We start from the raw sequence: 13,079 nt of genomic DNA, 5'->3' as shown, positions 1-13,079 counted from the left end.
TATTGGCTCAAAAAAGGCTCACCCATGATGATTGTTGATTTTCTGTGTCATCTTGGCTAGGTTATGATATTTGGGGAGTCTAGTCTAGGTATTTCCATGAAGGTGATTACCATTTAAATCAGTACCCCTTGAGTAGAGCAGTTACCCTCTCTAATGTGGGTTGGTGGGCCTCATCAAATCGGTGGATGGCCTTAAGTGAAAAGACTTAATGCCCCTAGAAGAAGGAGATCTGCCTCCAGGCTGTCTTCAGACTCAAGACTACAACATCAGCTGCTGCTGGAATCTCCAGCCTTCTGGCCTGCCCTATAAATTTGAGACTTGCTACCCCCCCACAACTGCATGAGCCAATTCCTTAAAATAAATCTCCCTCTAGATATACATATACCCCTGTGGTTTTGTTTCTCTAAAGAGGTCTGATTAACATACCCACAAAATTACATCAGTCCGTCGTCCCATCAGAGTCACTTCCAAATCCAGCTGAAGTAATTTTTCAGCCATGCCCTTGGGTATTTCTCAGCATCCTAATGACTTGTGCCCAGAGGCCAAAAACTGAAAAATTCTGACAACCTTGGTTGCCATCAAGTCCCGAACACATTTTAGCCAGTGAGTGCATAAGGACCCTGGTCCTCCTCAGGGAAGGAGGGACTTGGGCCTCTGCCCTAGTTGTGTTTGTTCTTGAAGGGCCTAAGGTCTGGGAAGAGGGGCAGAGTGGAGGCCCCAGTCTGCACCGCTCCAAACCACACAGACCTCAGCAAAGGTGCCTTGGTCCTCTTGACCCTCCTTCTGTTGGTCCACAGTCAGTGCCGATGGTGACTGGCGATTCTCCCCTCCTACAACCGGGGTCTTTCAGTTCTGGTAGTGAGAGAGAATTTCCTTCCTGGGCAAACTGTCAGTCTCCAGTTTGGCGACGTAGGTCAGATGGTCCAGATGGTCCTACATCCCGGATTCCTGTATTCCTATGTTGTCCCCATGTGTTCATTGTGCGAGGGTCACCATAACAAAGGACAACAAGCCGAGCAGCTTAACAGAGATGTACTGTCTCTTGGTTTCTGGAGGCCAGAAGCCCCGAACCAAGGTATTGGCAGGTTAGGTTCCTTCTGAGGGCTGTGCAGGGAGGAGCTTTTCCAGATCTTTTCTCTTGCCTGGTAGAATGCCTGTCTTCACATTCGCTTGCCGGTCTCCCTGTATGCATGTGCGTCTGCATCCAAATATCCTTTTCTTAGAACATCACTTATATTCGATTGGGCCCACCCTACTATTCGCTGGATTACTTCTTTATTCTATTTTAAAATAAGGTCACATTCTGAGGTACTGGGTGTTGGGACTTCAACATATGAATTTGCAGGGAGGGCACATTTCAATTCACAACACGCCCCTCTCCCTGCTTAGCCTGAGGGGCATTGACCTTACTCTCAATCTAGGCTTCCATTCTGGGAAGTTGGTTGCCCAGAGACGAATAGTTTCCCAGCATCTGTGTTTGGGGTGCAGGAGCAGATTTAACTGTCCCCTAAAGCCCGATGGTGCCCATTGAACAAACAGTTGGATCTCAGCATAAGTGACTAGCTCTGATCATCTGGGCACTCATGTTTTCCACTATAAATCCAGCTGTGGTTACAACGTCCCTCCGGGAAGTTATGGCTTCCTCCCTTGTCATCCCTGGGTGCTTATCAGATGGTGGTTTCGTTACGGATGGAAGGACCCAGTGCAACAAGCCATGATCCGTCTTCATCTGTCTTTCCCTCAACAGCTGAGGCATTTGTGCTCGTGGCTGGAGTGTCTAAGGATCATGGGGTCCATCATTAAGTGACATGTTGATTTCCATTCCTTCTCATCTGGTGGAACTGGTGTGGTTTTCTTTTCTTTTTTTTTTTTTTTTAAGATTTTATTTATTTGTCAGAGAGATTGAGAGAGAGAGGACAAGCAGTAGGAGCAGCAGGTAGAGGGAGAAGCAGTCTCCCTGCTGAGCAAGGAGCCCGATGTGGGACTATATTCCAGGATCCTAGGATCATGATTAGACCTGAGCCAAAAGCAGACGCTTAACGGACTGAGCCACCCACGTGTCGCTGGTGTGGTTTTCTCATCTGCTGTCTGAAGTGACCAGACTTCAGGGTCTCATTAGGCTTTTGCCCAAATCTTTTCCTTTCCTGTTCATTGTAAGAGGGGACTTCAGTGTATCTCTGAGCAACTGAGTGCCCTTGATAACAAGGCACATTTTACCTGTAGCCACAGCCAGCTGTCCCACGGAAACAGTGTTGCTTTCCTTGGTGATCCAGAAGAGTAAGGAACAACTGTGGAGTGCTTTTTAACCATTTTTTGAGGCCCTTTCCCCTTTTGCTCTAAAAACCAGCACAACTCACCAGGGCTCTCAGGGACCATGGTCAAAGACCCTTGTCACCTTGTCACTAAACAAGTCCACTGGGTCTGTGGCTGTCTACCAGGATCCTCTTACAGACTTTGCTAGCTGGCCTGTGGGTTCTCACTGCCTTTCTCCTAAAAGGATGCCGTGACCTCATCAGCTTTGACGAGGAGGGTTTAAAAACCCCACGTAAGTCAACCTGTCAGAAGCAATGGGCTGACACGCCCCCACCCCCGACCGGTGCTATGTGGTTCTTTTTTACAGGGGCAACTTTTTTTTTTAAAGATTTTTATTTATTTATTTGACACACACAGAGAGAGAGAAAGCACAAGCAGGGGGAGTGGCAGGCGGAGGGAAAAAGAGAAGCAGGCTCCCTGATGAGCAAGGATCCAGGTTCCTGGCCTGAGCCTAAGGCAGATGCTTAACCAACTGAGCCACCTAGGCGTCGTGCAGGTGCAACTTTTCTTTTTCTATCAGGAATATACTGCTTTTTAGTTGGCAAAAGACGGCCGTTTTTCTCTGGCTGCCAGAGAGATTCCATGCTACCTTACCAACATTGTTTCCAAAAGTACTTGGCAAATGGACTCTGAATCTTACCGGTCATTCCTTCTGAGACCTACAGCTTGCCAACCAAGCAAGCTTGGTTATACAATGAGAAGTTGAGACATCAGGGGAATGTTCCTGACACTTGAGGAACACTGTCAGGGAGACGTCTCAATACCGGCCGCTCATTTTACAACAGTTTGTAGGAGGAGTCGACTCATGGACCTCTCCCGGAATCACTTTCCCTTTTGTTCTTGTTTGGCTGCCATTTGTGTTCCAAACCATCAGTCGCTTTTTTTTTTTTTTTTAAAGATTATTTATTTATTTATTTGACAGAGATCACAAGTAGGCAGAGAGGCGGGGAGGGGGGGTGGGTGTGGGGAGCAGGCTCCCTGCTGAGCAGAGAGCCCAACGTGGGGCTCCCAGGACTCTGGGATCATGATCTGAGTCGAAGGCAGAGGCTTAACCCACTGAGCCACTCAGTCCCCCCCCACCCTGCCCTGCCGAATCAGTCGCTTTTTACAGAGATTCAGACCAAAGGGTTTAACTCAGGTGCTTCAGGAAGTGGGCAGGGGCTGGAAGGTCAGGGGAAAAGGAGCAGTGCAGGGGGACAGCTCCAACGGAAGGACAGCTTTGGAGTTAATTTCAATTTTCAGTGGCCTATTTATTTATTTATTTGCGAGAGCCCGAGAATGAGCGAGAACGAGTGGGAGGGGGGTGCGAAGGGAGACAGAGGTAGAGAACTCAAACAAACTCCCTGTTGAGCCTGGACCCTGCCCTGGGGCTCCATCTCATGACCTGTGAGATCATGACCTGAGCCGCAAAGTCAGCTGACTGAGCCACCACAGCACCTTTTCAGTGGCCTTTTATTTACAGGATGGAGAGGGTGGTGGGAAGACCCATGCTGCTCTGCCTTCTCTCTCCTGTTCTGGCCCATGCCATCCGCCAGTGGGAGGACACTTCCCCGCCCGCCCCCCAAATGCACTTATGTTCCTAGATCTTGGGTTTTGCTTTATCTCCATACCTGACCTTGTGGTCCCTATTCTCTAAAAGGGTATTGTAATTTTACCAGTCCTATGTTGGGCACCAGCTGTGTCCAGTTCACACATTAGACTAGGCAAGGCCAAGACGTAACCAATTTTTCCGGTAAAGATTTCGACAGTTCATTACTTACAGTAGGAGTGAAAAGAATAAGCCAAAGGTGGCAGCTCCCCAACGTCGTCATCCCACGCACGCAAAAGGATGGCCCAGAAACAAAAGGGATGGATGATGGAGTGTGAATTGCAGCGTACCCCATGGTGGGGGGGCCCCTTTCTCCATTGCAGCTTGGGGGGTGTATACTCTGTGGCTCATTCCTGAGGGGGGCGGGGCAGAAAACACACCGCTCAGCAGAGCCCAGAGAAGAAGCTGTCCGTCTCCTGACAGCCTTCCAGGGGACATGGGGGAGCAGGTGCTGGGTGGCCTCATGGTGGCTCCTGGTTGGCCTCCTGTCCTCCGGTGTCCCGGGAGGGTCACAGCTTGTTCAGCCCCGAAGACCCAGAGAAGGCTGACTTCTAGCCTTTGTGTGTATGGGTACACACAAGGTCAGGAGGGTGCCACAGTGAAGCTGTCATCCAACAAATTGACAAAGCCTGTTAGTGTTGGGGCTGGAACTGGAACAAAGCCTCTCACCAGGCGGTCCCTGATCCCGGCACCGATCTTGCCAGCTGTGAATGAGGGAAAAACACATGACAGCAACAGGCACTTTTTGCTGTAAAAATTACTCTTGTTTTTGGGGAGAAAAAATCACATGAATGCGAGTTGTGTGCTAATTATTTATGAGTGCATACCACCTGTAGGAGAAAATGTCATTTCGATGTGGCTGATGTAATTTGTAGGCTACTCAACAATATTCTGCACATATATATATATGTGTTTATTGTAGAGAAATCAGAAGATATAAAGACACAGAAAGAAGAAAATCCAAAGCGTCCATGATCCCCAAACCCTGCACAGGTCACAGTGCCTTGCACACGTAGGTGCTGGATAAACATTTGTGAAATGAACACATAAATACACACCTGATCTTAGTGATAAGTAAGCATTACCCCGTTTGCTTATACTTGGTGAATAGATTTCCACACCTTCCCCGACGTGTCATCAAATATATATATATATATATATATATATATATATATATATATATATATTAAAGATTTTACTTATTTATTTGACAGAGAGAGATCACAAGTAGACAGAGAGGCAGGCAGAGAGAGAAGGGGAAGCAGGCTTCCTGCTGAGCAGAGAGCCTGATGTGGGGCTCATCCCAGGACCCTGAGATCATGACCTGAGCGGAAGGCAGAGGCTTAACCCACTGAGCCACCCAGGTGCCCATATATATATATATATACACATATATAAACAACATATGATAAGCCTTCATTTTATATATGTATATATATAAAACAACATATGTATATATATAAAATGAAGGCTTACCATATGTTGTTTTTTGCAACCTGTCCTTTATTAGAAATAAATATGGGGGCTCCTGGGTGGCTCAGTTGGTTAAGCGACTGCCTTCGGCTCAGGTAATGATCTCAGGGTCTTGGGATCGAGCCCCGTGTGGTCGGGCTTCCAGCTCAGTGAAGGGTCTACTTCTCTCTCTCCCTCTGCTCCTTTTCCATGCTCATGCTGTCTTAAATAAGTTTTTTTGTTTAATCTAAAAATAAATAAATATGCATACCTTTCTATATCAACAAACACTTCTACAATAATTTTTAATGGCTAAATAGTGTTCTGTTGTATGGCTTCACCAGAATTTGCCGAACCTTACCGTTATATATTTAGATTTTTTTTTAATGTGTAAAGCTTTCACAAATATACCTATCACTAAATATCATGCCTGTCCTGATTTCATTCCACAGAATAAAGCCCTAAAATGGAATGGTTGTGCAAAAGATTTTGTTCAGAGGTTTGATATGTATGGCCTGCCAAATTATCACTTAGGAAAGTTGCAAACACAGGGGTTTTGCACAACAAAGGGCCCTCTCAGAGACTCTGCTGCTGTGTTCTTTCTGGAACAAACCAACCCACAAATACCCATCAAAGCTTAATCCTTTGTTCTGGGTTAGGAGCTGACAGCAGAAAGGAAAAGGTTGGTCTGGTTCTCTTTCCTCCTTGATCTACAAGAGAGAAAACCTTGGACCCAAAGAAGAACCAACTCAAGCGAACATTCCTTAGCCTCTTTTCTGTTCTCTCTTTTCTGAGGGGCTACTCTTTTAAAAAAAAATTTTTTTTTTTTTAAATTTATTTGACAGAGAGACAGAGAGAGAAGGAACACAAGCAGGGGGAGTGAGCGAGGGAGAAGCAGGCTGTGCACCAAGTAGGGAGCCCGATGTGGGGCTCAATTCCAGGACCCTGGGATCATGAGCCAAGCTGAAGTCAGACGCTTAACAACTGAGCCACCCCATCAGGGGCGGTTTTTTGTTCATAACAAGTTCTTGCTGAGGCTCTGGAAGCTTTGGGTGACCTAGGGCTTGAGTTCATGACCCGAGCTGAAATCAAGGCAGTGACTTCACCTGCTGAGCCATCCAGGTGCCCTTGGAGGTTTTAAATATCACCAACTTCTAGGCTTTTTGTTTTGTTTTGTTTTAGGGGACATTCACATAATACAATTAATCATCTGAGAGTGTCTATTAAGTGGCATTTAGTGTATTCTCAATGTTATGAAACCACTACCTCGCCCTAATGTCAAAACTTTTTCAGTTCCCCCGAAAAACACCCGTCCCAGTTCATCTCGCCTCATTCCTCTCTCCTACTACCCCCTTGATAATTATTAATCTCCTTTCTGTCTCTATGGATTTGCTTATCCAGATAAGTCATATAAAAAGGATCATACAGGGGCAACTGCATGGCTTTGTTGGTTAAGTGACTGACTCTTGATCTCAGCTCAGGTCTTGGTTGATCACAGGGTCCTGAGTTCAAGCCCTGCACTGGGCTCCATGCCAGTGTGGCACTTACTTGAAAAAAAAAAAAAGGATCATACAGTAAATGGCCGATTGTGTCTAACTTCTTCCATTTAACACGTTTTTAAGATTCACCCAAGTTGTGGCATGTATCCTACTTTATTCCTTTTTATGTGACATAGTATTCCATTGTATGTGTGGACCACAGTTTGCTTATCCACTCATCAACTGATGACATTCGGGTTGTTTCCACCTTTCAACTATTACGAATAATGCCGCTATAAACGTTCGTGTCCAAGTCTTTGTGTAGCATGTTTTCATCTCTCTTGGGCATATACTGAACAGTTGAATTGCTGGATCATATGGTAATTCAATGTTTACGTTTTTGGAGACCTGCCAAATGATTTTCCATAGCATCTGCACCATTTTTACAATTCCAGTGTACAAGGGTTTTACTTGCTCCATATCCTCACCAAAAACTCATTATTTTCTGGGTTTTTTTGGATTAAGGCCATCCTAGTGAGTGTGAAATGGTATCTTATTGTGGCATTGATTAGTATTTCCTTAATGACCAATGGTGCTGATGTGCTTTTTGGCCCTTTGTATGTCTTCTTTGGAGAAATGTCAAGTCCTTTGATCATTTTTAAGTCACTGTCTTTAAAGACTTCTTTGTATATTCTGGATATCAAATGCCCATCATATGATCTGCAAATATTTCCTCCCATTCTGTTTATTGTCTTTTCACATTCTTGATAATATCTGTGGATGTGCAAATATTTTAAATTTTTATGAAGTCCTATTCATCTTTTTTTTTCTTTTATTGCTCATGCTTTTAGTGTCAAATTAAATAATCTGTCGCCAGATCCAAGGTCATGAAGATTTGCCTCTATGCTTTGTTCTAAGACTTTTATAATTTTAGCTCTTATATTTAGGTTGTTGACCCATTTTAAGTTAATTTCTTTATAGGAAGTGAAATAGGAGTCCCACTTCATTTTTTAGGACTGGGTTTTCTAGTTGTTCCAGCATCATTTGTTGAGGAAGCTTTTTTTTCTCTCTACTGAATGGTTTTGGCAAGCTTCACAAAAATCCATTCACCATAGATGTGGACTGTCAGTTCTTGTCCATTGGTGTATATGTATATTCTTGTGCTACTACCACACTGTTTTGATTATTGTAGCTTTGTAGTAAGTTTTAAAATTAGGAAGTGTAGTGCTCGCTTCAGCAGCACATATACTAAAATTGGAAAGATAAAATTAGGAAGTGTAACTCTTCCAACTTTTTTTCTCTTTCTCAATATTTTATTGGCCAGTCAGGGCCTTTTGCAGTTCCATGTGAATTTTAGGATTGATTTTTTTTTTTTTTTAAGATTTTATTTATTTATTTGCCAGAGAGAGAGAAAGCACAACTGGGGGGGGGGGGGAGCAGCAGGCAGAGGGAGAGGCAAGCTGAGGGAGAATCAGGCTCCCTGCTGACCAAGATGTGGGACTGGATCCCAGGACCCTGGGATCATGACCTGAGCCGAAGGCAGATGCTTAACCGACTGAGCCACTCAGGTGACCCAGGATTTATTTTTCCATTTCTACAGAAAGGGTCATTGGCATTTTGGTGAAGATTGAATTGCATCTGTAGACTTTGGGAAGTATGCCATCTTAACAATATTAAGTCTCCCTATCCATGAACATGGGCTATCTTTCCATTTTATTTAGTTCTTTAATTTCTTCCAGCAATGTTTTGTAGTTTTCAGTGTACAAGTTTTCATCTCCTTGGCTAAATTTATTCCTACATATTTTATTCTTTTGGATGCTCTGTATTAGTCTTCTCTGGCTGCTATAACAAAATATGACAGATAATAATAAGACACCAAAACATGAGCGTCTTAAACAATATAAATTTATTTTCTCACAGTTCTGGAGGCTGGAAGTCTGAGATCAGGGTGCCAGCATCATTGGTTTCTGGTAACAGCTCTCTTTCTGGCTTGTAGACAGCCACCTTTTCCCTGTGTCCTCACATGGCCTTTCTTGGTGTCTACGTGCAGAGAGAGAGAGAGAATGCTCTCTGATGTCTCTTCTTATGTTGTCTCTTCTAATCCTATTGGATCAGGGACTCACTCTTATTTAATCTTAATTACTTGTTTAATCTTACTTCCTTAGAGGCCCCATCTCTAAATTCAGCTAGGTCTTCACCATATAAACTCCCCCGAACATAAATGTTCAGTCCAGAATGGACCCAATTGTAAAGGGAATCATTTTCTTAATTTCCTTTCAAATTACTCTTCCAGGCTTTTACAGCTAGTGACCACTCCTTTGGAGCCACTGGTATCAGTTTCCTGTGAATCTCCTTCCCCACCTCCTTTCTGTCTGTCTTTGTTTCTGTCTGCAGCCTGCATTGTCTGCAACTTTTCTCCACCTGATTCACTGACAACTATTAAATATTAAGTGTCTAAAATGGGTCTAGTGATAATGTCAGACAGTACGGGAAGCAATAACAAAGTATGACATGGTTCCTACCCTTGAAGATTTTCAATCTAGTTGAGGAGACAAGATGTAACTAGGGAGCAATTTATAAGCAACTCCAGTGTGTGGCTCATGCACTAAGATGTAAACTCTCTAAGGGGAGATGGCCTGCTGTGCTCACAGTTGTATCCTCAGTGCCGAGATCAGTATAGGAGAACAGGATATGAGCTCAGTAAATGAATGTTGAGTGAATTCATCGTTCTCCCCCTTCAGAATCTCACTTGGTGGAAACTACCCCTCCCATTCATCTTGGAAGATGATCCCTAGGGGACTGTGTTCTGCAAAGTGGCACTTGGACAGGATCTATCTGAGAACCTTGGGGCTTTATAACTGGCTCAGGTTACAGCCTAATGGTAGGTTCACAGATAGCGCACACTCTTTGAGCAAGTATCCTGGTGTCTTTCTAAAATAAGTGCTTACAGAAATAGATCCTAGTTAAGTTCCACTGAGTAAACTGAGAAGAGGAATACGAAGGAAGAGGGAAGAAAGCATAGTCTGTGGAAAGGGGAGATGTCTCAGAAATCTGCAAACTCAAAGCCAGGAAGAGGTGCTGGAGGCTTTGGATTCCAGAGAAGAAGCCAGTCCCCAAGGAAATGGTTATAGCTCTTATCTTTTAAAACATGACCCCCTCCATTCCAAGATCATGGTTTAAAATCTGAAAAACAAATTACAGTATAAAGAAGGAAGCAACCTATCTATAAACCATGGCTCAGAGATAACCACTATGTGCATTTTTATACAACTGTTGCATGTGATTGAATTTGAACTTACCACAAGGAAAAGAAACTGAACTCCAGATAAGTATTTTTTTTTTTCAAAATGAGGTTTTGTTTCTTAAAAAGAGTCCTCTAAAATTAAAGAATTAGAAATTAAAAATTTTAAATTTTAAGAATTAAAAATAAAAATAAAAGGTTGGGGTTACAAAACAACAACAAATAAACAAACCAACAATTAACAATGATAAAAAGTTGGGGGTTTTTATGGAGGTTCTCAACCTGCATGATTTTGCCCCTCTGGGGACATTTTGGCCATGTCCGGAAATGTTTTGATTGTCACAACTTGGAGGGCAGAGAGATGCTCATGGGTAAAGGCCAAGGATACTGCTAAACATCATACAATACACACGGCAATTTTAACTCAACCAAGAATCATTCAGCCCCAAATGTCAGTAGTTCAGTGAGGACCCCTGATTTATTGTGTAGTTATGTTGGTTTTAAATAGTACCTATTTTTAAAGGCTCTAAGTTTGTTTCTGGTCAGTAAGTCACAGTCACTTTCCTCAGGGGTCAGTTTTCTCAAGTGGTGGAGAGCATGACCTCCATCTCAGTGGTCTGAGTTTGAATTCTGACTCTTCTACTTCCCAGTAATGTGACCTTGGCCAACCTCCTTGGGCCTAAGTTCCCTCATCTACAAAACTGTGGTAATGTTGGGGCGCCTGGGTGGCTCAGTGGGTTGGGCCTCTGCCTTCGGTTTAGGTCATGATCTCAGGATTCTGGGATCGAGTCCCACATTGGGCTCTCTGCTCAGCAGGGTGCCTGCTTCCCTTCCTCTCTCTCTCTGCCTGCCTCTGTGCCTACTTGTGATTTCTCTCTGTCAAATAAATAAATAAAAATCTTAAAAAAAAAACCTGTGGTAATGTTACACCCCTCTCCTACAGTTGTAGTGAAGATGGAATTTTTTTTTTTTAAGATTTTATTTATTTATTTGACAGAGAGAGACACAGAGATAGAGGGAACACAAGCAGGGGGAAAGGGAGAGGAAGAGGCAAGCTTCCCGCTGAGCAGGGAGCCCAATGCAGGGCTCGATCCCAGGATCCTGGGATCATTACCTTAGTCTAAGGCAGATGCTCAATGACTGAGCCACCCAGGCGCCCAGAACTGAATTTCTAAAATAAGTCAAGTGCTTGGAACAGTGTCTGGTTTATGCTAAGCTCCATGGAAATATTTATTATGATTATCATTATTATTATGCCATTAGTATCTTAAATAAACCAACTGGAAATGAATTAAAATTTACATTTAGGATAATTCTCCTAAGGAATTCAGTACAGAAAAACAGACATATAAGGACTTACAACTTACTTTTTAGAGACAGAGAAGGGGTGAGAGTGCAGAGGGAGAAAAGAGAAAGAATCCTAAGCGGGATCCACACCCATTGCAGAGCCCAGCATGGGCCTTGATCCCATAACCCTGAGATTATGACCTGAGTCAAAATCAAGAGTTGGAACTTAACCAACTGGGCCATCCAGGTGCCCCTATAAAAGTACTGCTTAAAAAAATGGAACCTTTATGAGAAATAAACCAAGCGAACAAAGCTAGGGCCCGCTTAAAAATCTAAGGAGTGTATTCATGAATCGAGAGGTTTAGTAAGACTTTCCTGCTTTCTGGAATTACCTGATGAACAGCAGGTGACTCATTATTTCACAAAACACTTTCTTTTTTTTCCCTTTAGATTAAAAAAAAATTTGAATTCATTCTCGTAGTTCAAAACCCAAAACAATATGACAAGATATACTTCGTGCTGTCTTGCCTCCCAGTACCATCCCCTCCACCAGCCCATAGCTAATCACTTCCGTTAGTTTCTTTCTAAAAGCGAATGTAAATGCTGTGTATTCTTATTTGGCCCACCTTTCTTAGACAGAAGATACCATACTTTTAAATTTAACCGCCTGCTTTGGTTATCTATCAGTCTTCCCACATTATAGTCTATCTTTCCATATTACTACACAAGGAGCTGCTCATCCTCTTTTAAGGTGACATAGTATTCTGTTATGTAGACATCCCATACTTTGTTTATAAATATTAGTGTATTGTCTTCAATGTAGATTTGTGTCATTTTAGACTCCCACCAGCAATGTATGGATATGCCTGTTTTTCTCCAAGAATCACTGTAGTTTCCAGACAGTCATCTGTTCCAAACCAGACCAGCAGGCATTACTGGGACGTAGAAGTAGGAAACAAAACTAAAAAGGTGTTGGGGGTTTGTCAAGATTGTTCTCCTAGGAACTGACAGAATCAGCTGTTAGTTCAGGGTGGATTCTGGGTAACTGAGTAATATATTGAAGGCAATTGAGTCACATGGGTCCTGGGAGAATCTGGTTTTCAACGTCAATAGTAGAACCCAGGAAGATGGCTGTTTTTCTGAACCACGAGTTGGGCGAAGTTTCCTTCTATAATTTGAAGGAAAGATCACCTCTCTATAATTTTAACACATCTTCTACAGAAATGCTTTGGTCTACTTTTTGTACTGGGGAGATTCTGATCCTCTTAACATCTTTTCAGTAACAGACTATGAAGGATGAAGTACCTGGGAAAACTCTATGTTTCATATTCTTTAAGTCTGTAAGTGTAACTTTGCCAGTAAGTTTAGCCTCAGTATTTGTGGATTCTTCTTAAGTTTTACCCCCTACACCCAAAATATATTTATTTCCCCCCTCATTTTCAGCGACTATAAAAACATTATACTCCTGTCAATTTCATACATGCAATTGTCAAGTGCTTTAGAAATTCTAAGATAAAATATTTGAAAATTATGTTACCTAACACAGCTAATAAATTTTTTTATTTAAAAAAAATTCATGGGGCACCTGGGTGGCTCAGTCATTGAGCGTCTGCCTTCAGCTTAGGTCATGATTCCAGGGTCCTGTTATCTAGCCCTGCTTTGGGCTCTCTGCTTGGCAGGAAACCTGCTTCTCCCTCTCTCACTCCCCCTACTTGTGTTT

At 43.1% G+C, this 13,079-nt stretch overlaps 1 protein-coding gene across 2 annotated transcripts in view; it reads left to right on the top strand.

Moving 5' to 3' along the window:
* Positions 1-13,079, top strand: part of CYP27A1 (cytochrome P450 family 27 subfamily A member 1) — a 35,020-nt gene that overhangs the window by 14,896 nt on the left and 7,045 nt on the right. The window lies entirely within an intron of this gene.

This window comes from Mustela nivalis, assembly GCF_964662115.1.
Source record: "Mustela nivalis genome assembly, chromosome: 11".
NCBI classification, from domain to species: domain Eukaryota; kingdom Metazoa; phylum Chordata; class Mammalia; order Carnivora; family Mustelidae; genus Mustela; species Mustela nivalis.
Note: the sequence above shows the minus strand (reverse complement) of the source record. Positions and strands in the feature narration are given on the sequence as shown.